Here is a 9,197-nt window from a genome sequence, read left to right on the forward strand (position 1 = left end):
ATTTTCCGAAATGTCCAAATTTCATAATAATAGTTTTTATGACACACTCATGATTGTAGCCCTTTCGATGCTTGTAAAAGGGAGTAGTGTTTTTGAAGTAGATAAGGTCAGAGAAAGCAAAGGTATGGCATGAGAGATAATTAATGAAAATTAGAATCTATGAGGTCACATTTTGTGCTCACAGAAAGTGATCGTGAAGCGATGAATTGATTGAGTCGACAGATTGTTTGAAAAATTGGACAAATTAAAGTTTGAATTATAAATAAAGAAAAAAGTATATTCGTAAATATAATGTATCTTTGTATCTTTTTAAAAAATAAGCCTAAGGGTGATTCAGTACATATATTAGAAATGATAAAAAAAACATGATAAAAGTTTAATATGATTTTTATAGCATAGAACAATTTTCATCTTTCAAAATTTGTTAATTTTTTTAATTTTCCAAGTATATGCAGAAGGTCTTTTAAATATAAGAAATATAGAAACACAATTACTACCGAATTTGTTTATTTTGAGAGGATGATTTGATTAATGTATTTAGAAACACTATATGACCAAATTATGTTACGATATGTAGTCGAGATTTATAAATATTTAAAACGATTCTAAGAATAAAAACTTTCCTTAATTTTGGGAGTATAGCAAGATTATGAGCAATGCATTTATTTCATATGAGATGGATTGAAAAATAAAAAATAAATAATAGCTAGCAATAATAAATAATACACGAATACGAAATAAGCGGAGGCAATATCACCTTTTCCATCAACTCAGGCTTTTTTAACAATCACGAATCAATTTTTTTATCCCTTCAGACTCCCTTCGCAATCCAAAATCACTTTTTTATCTCCTTGAAATTCTTTTACAAGAAAAAATCTCCTTTTCTATAATAAATATAAATCATAATAAATATTAAACAATCTTTTATGATAAAGTGCAATGCTCATTTAGTGGTCACAATTAAAAACAAGACGTATAATATGAACGCACTCAAATTATTTTGCAGTGATTCTTCCTAAAGTTTTCTTAATTTATGAATTTACATAAATTTCAAAATTTTCCATAATTATCTAAAAGCGAAATTCATATTTAAACAAAAATTAAGTTTTAAAAATTCCTCTAATTGGGCATAAATCATGCAGTAGTAAATAGTATGCAGCAATCTGAATTTTGTTAGTACTTATTAAAGAAATCCGAAATCTACTCCTTGATGCATGATAAACTATTAAAGCATCCGTACTTTTTAAACTATAGAAGAAATTGATAAGAATGACAGCATTAACAAATTAGAAGCAATTTTTTGCAGCCATGAAGAGTTAATTTTCTTGATAAATGGACCTTTCATACTTTTCCCAAATTTGGTTTAAATATGTGGCCATATAAGGAAGATAAAATTAATCTTTTTGCAAAGTTCACAAGAAACATCAGATTTAGCCCTCTTTTTATTTTGAGAGAGAAAGTATCAATATAAACTATATTCGCTTTGATAAAAAAAATAGTATAGTCGCGTTGGTAGAAATATACTAGACATTTATTGTGGTATAGTAAAGAACTGGAAAATATTGAAGAAATTAAATTACGGATCATTCCGGAAAATGACGATGTCACAAACAAGAAATTAAAAGAAGCAGGTAACCTAAATTTTGATGAAAAGTCCTTATCGTCAGGTTTAACATTAATTTTTTAAGTTAAACCTTTCTGGTAGCAGGATGAGAAATTAAATTTTAGACAAAAATTGTCAAGAAGCTCTTCCTATTATACATTTTGAATTAGTTAAAAAATACAAATTTTTAATTTAAGGTATTGTGAATTTCTTACTAAGGGGACAAAACTCAAGAGATTTTCTCAGTAATGTAGGTCTACAATGAATTTAAGGTCATTGGAGCAGACCATGCAGTGTACAGTATATGCACCGCCAACATTGTTTAACTTCTACGTGAATTAGCTTTCAACCCACATTATTCTCCACAATTCAGCTAGGCGTCGTTTGTAGTTCCTCTTGAGTCGGGGGATGTTTAAACTTCAAGGATGAAGATGAAGAGTCTCAAGTGGTGATTTCCTAGGGAACGAATTTTACACCAGGCGGGCACGATAAAATGCTCTGAAAATCTTATAATCTTTGCGGTTCTTTCCTGCAAAATCATGTGAAAAATATCACTCAGTTGTCGATAATTATACTCTTCAATAACCTCGTGAATAAAAAGGTTAAATAGAATACAAGTTCTTGCAAAATAAGAGTTCAAAAATGTATCTGAATTGTTTGATTACAATAAAAAGCCAATCTGTATTAGCAGAATTTAAACTGAAAAACATTTGACTTGAATTAATGATATATTTTGCATAGGATGATAATATATTGAGTTTATTATTATGCTCCTTATCTTAGTCATATAAACGATTTCTTTTCGTAAATTCTATAAAAATATAATTATGTCTCTAAAGAAAAAAATATATTTGAGAGACGTGATATGTACTCAATTATAAGTTCAGGGGGTTAGGTTGTGTTCATTCCATGAAAAATGAAAATATACAAGATTATAATTATCAAGGTTAAAACATAAAGTACTTGTATTAACAATTTATCGACCATGACATTTACACGTATTCTTATGACTCATATTCCTCATCAACACCTTGAACCTAGAATATCTTCCCGCTGCGCGCTCGTATTTAGATCGTGCGCGGCACACTTGGCTCACAAATTTGAGCGCGCCTAGAGAGCGCGTCTATTGTATCCCGCGCATCGCGCTCGATAATGTATTTACCTCACACGAAACGCTCGGTCTTTGTACGTCCTCCACATTTTTTAACAGTTCTTTTAAAATTAAATATAAAAGCACCGATAACTGTAATTTTGTGATTGTGCATTCGCTTTCGTTAAACCCCCTTCGGCTTTAAAGAACACATTTTAATCACGTAACCGTGCTTCGCAATCAATTTTTTCCAAAATGGAAACTTTTCTACATGAAGTTCAACTCCATTATATCAAATGTATATTATATTTATTTTTTTACCTCGGTCTGAAACTGCTCATTTAGATATTGATATTATTTCTCGTCATTAAAATGTAACATGCTATAAGGCTTTTAACACTTTCTTTTTTTATAATGTAGTTTATATCATAATTTGCTCTAGGATTTATAGTCCACGCGACAAAAATTTCTTAAACTTTGAGGTTATGATGTTCCAATTATGAAATTTTTCAACCGAAACAAATCTTTATATACTTGCCAACTTGAACAATCGATAACTCACAATTTTCTATTTGCATTAACTAAGAATAAGAACTGCGCCTTGGAAAGGACTCGGATCCGAGTCAAAAGATGTCGGAAATATTTGAATGAAAACATAAAAAAACGGAAAAGACCTTTACTATATCAATATATTAAATAATAACCTATGCTCAAGCGAACACAAATAAAATCCAATTGAACTGAAAAATATCATGTCTGTTATTCCTGCGCGAAAATTAATTTTGAATGTATTTTTGGAGAAGTTTTTGCAACCGTTTAATTCAATTACAATAATTAAAAACACTAGAATGCTTATAAAGAGTATAAAAACTGCTTCAATCGACAGAATGACGTTACTTAAAATCTATAAAAGAAATTATTGATCAGAACTATTATATTTGTATAAAAAAATGTAATATTTTTACAACAAAATGATTTCTTTCAAGAATATATAGGAAATAAAGATTATTTTTTTAAAAAAGATTCAACCAATATTGGCAAATAAGATTTTAATTTACAATTTGCAAACCTAATTTTCTTGACATTGATATGGATTACAAACTTCACCATCTTACAGGAATAATATTACAAATATGTTAACATACAAAATATTTCATAACGTAAAATTAATCCACATTGTTGAAAATTTTTAATAATAACAGAAATAGTTAGAACACATTTTTCTTATGCGTATAGATTTGATTAAGAATGCACTCATAATTACTTTGGTAGAGAATGTGATTTTTTTCACTACTTCATAAATTTGGTGTATTTTTGAAGCTTCGTGTATCAGGTAATGCAAAAACAATTAAAACACTCGTGAAACTTTGAAGTAGATCTGCAAAATATTAGGAAATATTTTTTGTAAGCATAATTTATTCAGAGGTAAATAGTTTTAAAGCACACTAAATTTTATCTGAATAATGCACATAAATCGATGCAACAATTTTAAAAATAACAAGCTTACGATTTCGGTAAAAATCAAACATTTTTTAAAAACATTGTCAGAAACTGTTTCTATCTTCAAAGTAGAATACATCGTGTAGCTTAAATATGATAAATAAATTCCATCTTACTAATAGACCCGCAGAGATTAGAAAAAATTATTCACTACGCATAAATTCTTCCGAAGCATATAGTTTTATTGCATAATACATTTTATCGAAAATATGCACAGAATTTCAACAGAGAAATCTTTTAAATTAGCAAACTCAGGACTTTAATAGAAACTGGAAGTTTTCTTAATACATATCGATAAATTTTGATGCGCTGATTACGAATGTGTGCCATTAGCAAAAAAGCTACGTTTTATTAGGTTTTATTTTTGAAAAAGTAATTTGCGCACTGTCATGATCATGATCTCAAAAAGGTGAGAAGTAAGTAGGAATCCTCACCTTCTTTGACGTAGTCTCATTTCCATTTGGTGATGCTAAATTATGTTAAAATATTTTTCATCATCTTCATAAGAAATATATACTAAGATTATACTTACATCATTCTGATGCAGATATTTATACAGGATATAAAAGAAATTTTCCCTGAATTACTAGAAAAAGAAAATTCAAGCTTATTATATCTTTACACTCTACTGCATTCTAGCTTAATCATCAAAGCCTTTTCTGAATATACATTTTTTTTCTAAAATCTTCAAGAAAAGTATAAAGTTTGTGATCACTTTGTTCTATACATTGTATGTGATTCGCATAAAAAAATGTGTACTCTAAATTGACTGCAGTTTTCATATTTTAGGGAATAAGTAACCATTTTTCGTGCTAATTGTAACGTGGTCCGAAAGTTATTTTAGATTACAATAAAAAATATATTTTAAAGAAGCAAGTAATATGTTTCCAGCTAAATTTCCAGGTAAAGAAATTATATATAGTTTATTATTAGTACGTGAAACTGATGTATAATATTTCAGACTATGAGAATATACTTTATTCATCTGGACTGGACGTGTATGCAGACCTATAAGATTGCCTAGGCAACGTCCGCACTGCGGCAGAGTTTTAGGCAAAGTCCGAAGTAATCTGATTTCGAGCTTTGCTTCACATGTAGTCAGGCGAATTCCGAAATAAAATTATTCAAATCTCTTCAAATCTGGCTCACAATTGGTGAAAATATACTGATTTTTTTTTAAATCTCCAAAACTGCATATTTAGTTAAATTGCATTCAATTTAATAAAAGGCTTGTATATTTATAGTGTCTATACGAGAGACATGATTTATTTGTATGCTTGAAATATATACCTATTATATCAGGAGAACTAAAACACTTTAAACGTGTTCTTTGTTATTTATTAATAAGAACCTGACATTCAAAAATTTTTGTGTCTGTTATATTTACGTGTTTTAGACTAGTTATAATGTGTATGCTTGTCCTATTTAATTTTTTTTAAACTAAATCGATTTTTTACATTTAGGGTCTTTTGGAATTTCGAAATTGTGTACCTATACCCTTTTGGATTGCCAAACTTTTAGCTTTGGTGGTACAAAAGTACGAGATGCGTTTTATACCCCTGGTTCAGGTACTAGGGGTTTCAGATTTTTTTTTAATACAGACTTTCTCGAAGATGTGATTTTTGTATGTTGTATCGTCCAGGAGCCGACTCGGCTCGAACAAAACTTTCTCGAAGAAGCTATTATCTGGAGATCTCGTGCATGTTTTTGACGTCAGGACGGTAAGCTACCGACGGATGAGGCGTTGAAGTTCGTCTCAAAACTCATTTCTTCGAGGAAGATATTGTTCACATACCTGCTGCAGGCGTTTATGTTCGAGACACCAAAATACCGTTGCGAGTATGGCATGGCGTCTAAATCTTTTAAAATTTTAACAAATGCCAATCGACCCTGTGAACAAACACGAAACTCTTTTCTAGACCCGCCAAACGAAAAGCTTTTATACCAACACAATGTCTGTCAAAGTTATATACGTTATTGCTGAAATCGCAAGACAATATTTATGTATTCCGACCTGAGTCACATCTTCTACATATGATACTTTTAAAAATTACAATGTACGTCAAACAAAATTGCTATAATTAATAAGGCTTAAAGTAAATTAATGCTTATGCATATATTTCTTATTAAAAAATGTATTGTAGAAAAAACTGCAAAACTTGATTGATAGAAACGAAAATCAAAGATAAGATTTAATACAATCGCGCGACTGGCTAGAAATTGTACATTGTTAACCAAGTGGGGAAACTAGGAGATTCCCAACGAGCAATGTTTTAAAAACTTTCGTTCTGGAAACGTTTTCCTTGTCATGAAAAGACGTTGATCTACTCTCTGCTTTGCAATACACTATTACATAACGCGAACAGGAATGCGATTGTGGGACCTAGCGCGAAACAGCAGAAGTAATTGTTTCCACCATCCATTGATGCAACCACGAACATGTGGCATTATAGATACTCCATTGTTTGCGTCCAGCCTCTTAACCCGCTTTTTGAGAGACCTATTCTTCCGCTTGATTCGAATTCTAGCATTAAGGTTAGAAGTATAATATTTTCAAACTTTCCCGTCATCAGTCTTGAAAAATAAATTTTAACGCACTGACTCAACATTGAATGTGGAATCGACCACTTCTACTGTGTTGAGCTAGCGTGACAAAATCGCAATTCCCGGTTGAATATTACGGCAATATCATATTATTTCAGCTATTTCAGTACCTTGGTAAAGAGCACTTTTCTTCTTTGGCAAAATAAACACGATTCAAAGGAATTATATTGCATGTAAAACTTTTTTAAACATCCTGGCCAGTGCGCACAGATACTCATCTCTAAAAAGCGCATGCACGCACAATACTTTCATTCACTTATTGGATGTGTTTTGAAATACGCATGCGCCAATATTATTCTCAAGCAGGCTGCTACATTAAAGCACTTTGCAGATGATTTAGAAGCATGGAAGTCCCTACTTTCAAGTGGGTGTTGCAAAACAATAATTTTGAACGTAAAATGCACACGTTGTAGCGAAATCTTTTAACCAGTTGCATTAGTCTACAACAGAGAAAATTTAAAAAAATCTCCATAAAAAATAATAGGCAGACTGAACTGCCATAAAAAACTTTTTCGAATCTCAAAAGGAGCAACGGAGCTGCAAGTACCACGCCGTTTGGTAATAATCACTCTTCACCGAGTGCGCAAGTGCCACGTGTCCTCTTCACACACACACGCGCGCGCGCGCACACGCACACGCACATTAAAATGCGAATGTGACATCTTTTGAAAACAAAGTATGTTTATCAGTGAGCATTTTTCTTCTGCAATTAGTCAAACTTTTTTGAGCTGTCAATTAAAACGAGTATGTAAAAGGTTTAAAATATAATAATAAATACTTTTAGTTAAGTGTTAACACAAGTAAAGTGAGTTTCATAAGATTGCAGCCATTAAAGGAGTGCGTTACGAAATTGGTAAGTTCAGATTGTAATTCCAATTGCAAGATTTCATTTTTATAAAATTTCAATAAATTCTATGTTTAACGCTTTTATAACGCACTCTTTTAATAATCGCAATCGTATGCCATTCACTTAAATGAAAGTATTAACTATGTTATACACCTTTTACACATTCATATTCCTTGGAAGCACAAAAACTTTTTACCGTTTGCAAAGCAAAACAATCTAGCATGACCTGACGGGTATAGTTTATTTTTGAAAGATGTCTATTACGTTTTTTTTCTTGTGTGGAAAGAGGACATGTCGCGATTGCGCACTAAGTGTAGATTGATTACTAATAATCCGATTCCCGAAGGAATAGTAAGGAGTGGTATTACCTTATGTATTTGTTAAGGACAGGTGGAATCACAAACTTCTAAGAATTCGTTAATGTTTGCCACGAATGGATATCCACAAGCAGCTCTGCGCATATGCGCATTGACGGTTGCGCTGTCACGTGTTTTACACACTCCCCTGTTATATTTTGACATGTCGATGCATATGTAGGTTACGTTCGCTTGTATTTTTACTTTGCTGGGTGTACATCGGGTTCCGAAATTAAAAACGAAAAAGAAAATGGCATCAAAAATACAAAAAGTATCTAAATAGTGTAAATACTACAATGGTATTATTGTAATCATTTGTGGAATACGCGTGTAACAGGTAAACTTAATTTCATTGAAGAAAATATTGCAGGTTATTATGTTTAAAACACAAGTTCCAAACTTACAAAGCGTCCCAGTGGTCACAGAACTATGAAAATCTCAAGAACGTCCCTTGGACGTTCCTAGGATATCCTATGTCAGGCCAATTAATGTCTTTAAGACATCCAGTGTCCTAAAGATGACCTAAGGACGTCTTAAGACATGAACGTTCTCGGAACATCTTTCGTACTGACATTAGACGTTTTAAGAACATTCCTAGGATGACTAAAAGACATTTTATAAAAGACATCTTAGGGATGTCCTAAGGACGTCTCTAGGACATCCCTAATTTTTTCCCCCACTGGGGTGTTGACATCGTTCACAAGTCAAACGCCAATGCGTATGAGCGCGAACCATCCCGTGGATGTCCATCCGTGGCAAACATTAACTAATACTTGGACTTCGTGGTTCCACTCTCCACTTACAGGAATACTGCTCATTACTATTTCTTTGGAATCTCCTTATTATTTCTTGGTACAGATTCTTTATCTACAGAGTACACGTATGAAGTTGTCTAACAAAAGGAAGATCAGGCGTATTGCTTTTTCTAGGGATTTGATTTATTTGAATAAACTTGGAATTGTTCATTTTTAATTCACTTCATAATTCTTCATGAAAGGTCAGTTTTGCATTTCGAAGCTGTTCATTTCAAAAGAATGCTATGCCAATATAATTTTGTTTTTTATGTTCGAAATATACGGCAATGAACTGCGATGGATGTACGAGGGTGGATTGATAAGTTTCCGGCCTGGCCAAGAGATGGCGCCACTAGGCCTACCTTGAGGTGGCGTTCTATAGTACCATCCTTAGATAGCTTGT

At 31.9% G+C, this 9,197-nt stretch overlaps 1 protein-coding gene across 1 annotated transcript in view; it reads left to right on the forward strand.

Annotated features, from left to right (window-relative positions):
* Nucleotides 1–9,197, forward strand: part of LOC117169838 (lachesin-like) — a 516,863-nt gene that overhangs the window by 497,424 nt on the left and 10,242 nt on the right. The gene's annotated exons all lie outside the window — the stretch shown is intronic.

Source organism: Belonocnema kinseyi, chromosome 3 (genome assembly GCF_010883055.1).
Source record: "Belonocnema kinseyi isolate 2016_QV_RU_SX_M_011 chromosome 3, B_treatae_v1, whole genome shotgun sequence".
Classification (NCBI taxonomy): domain Eukaryota; kingdom Metazoa; phylum Arthropoda; class Insecta; order Hymenoptera; family Cynipidae; genus Belonocnema; species Belonocnema kinseyi.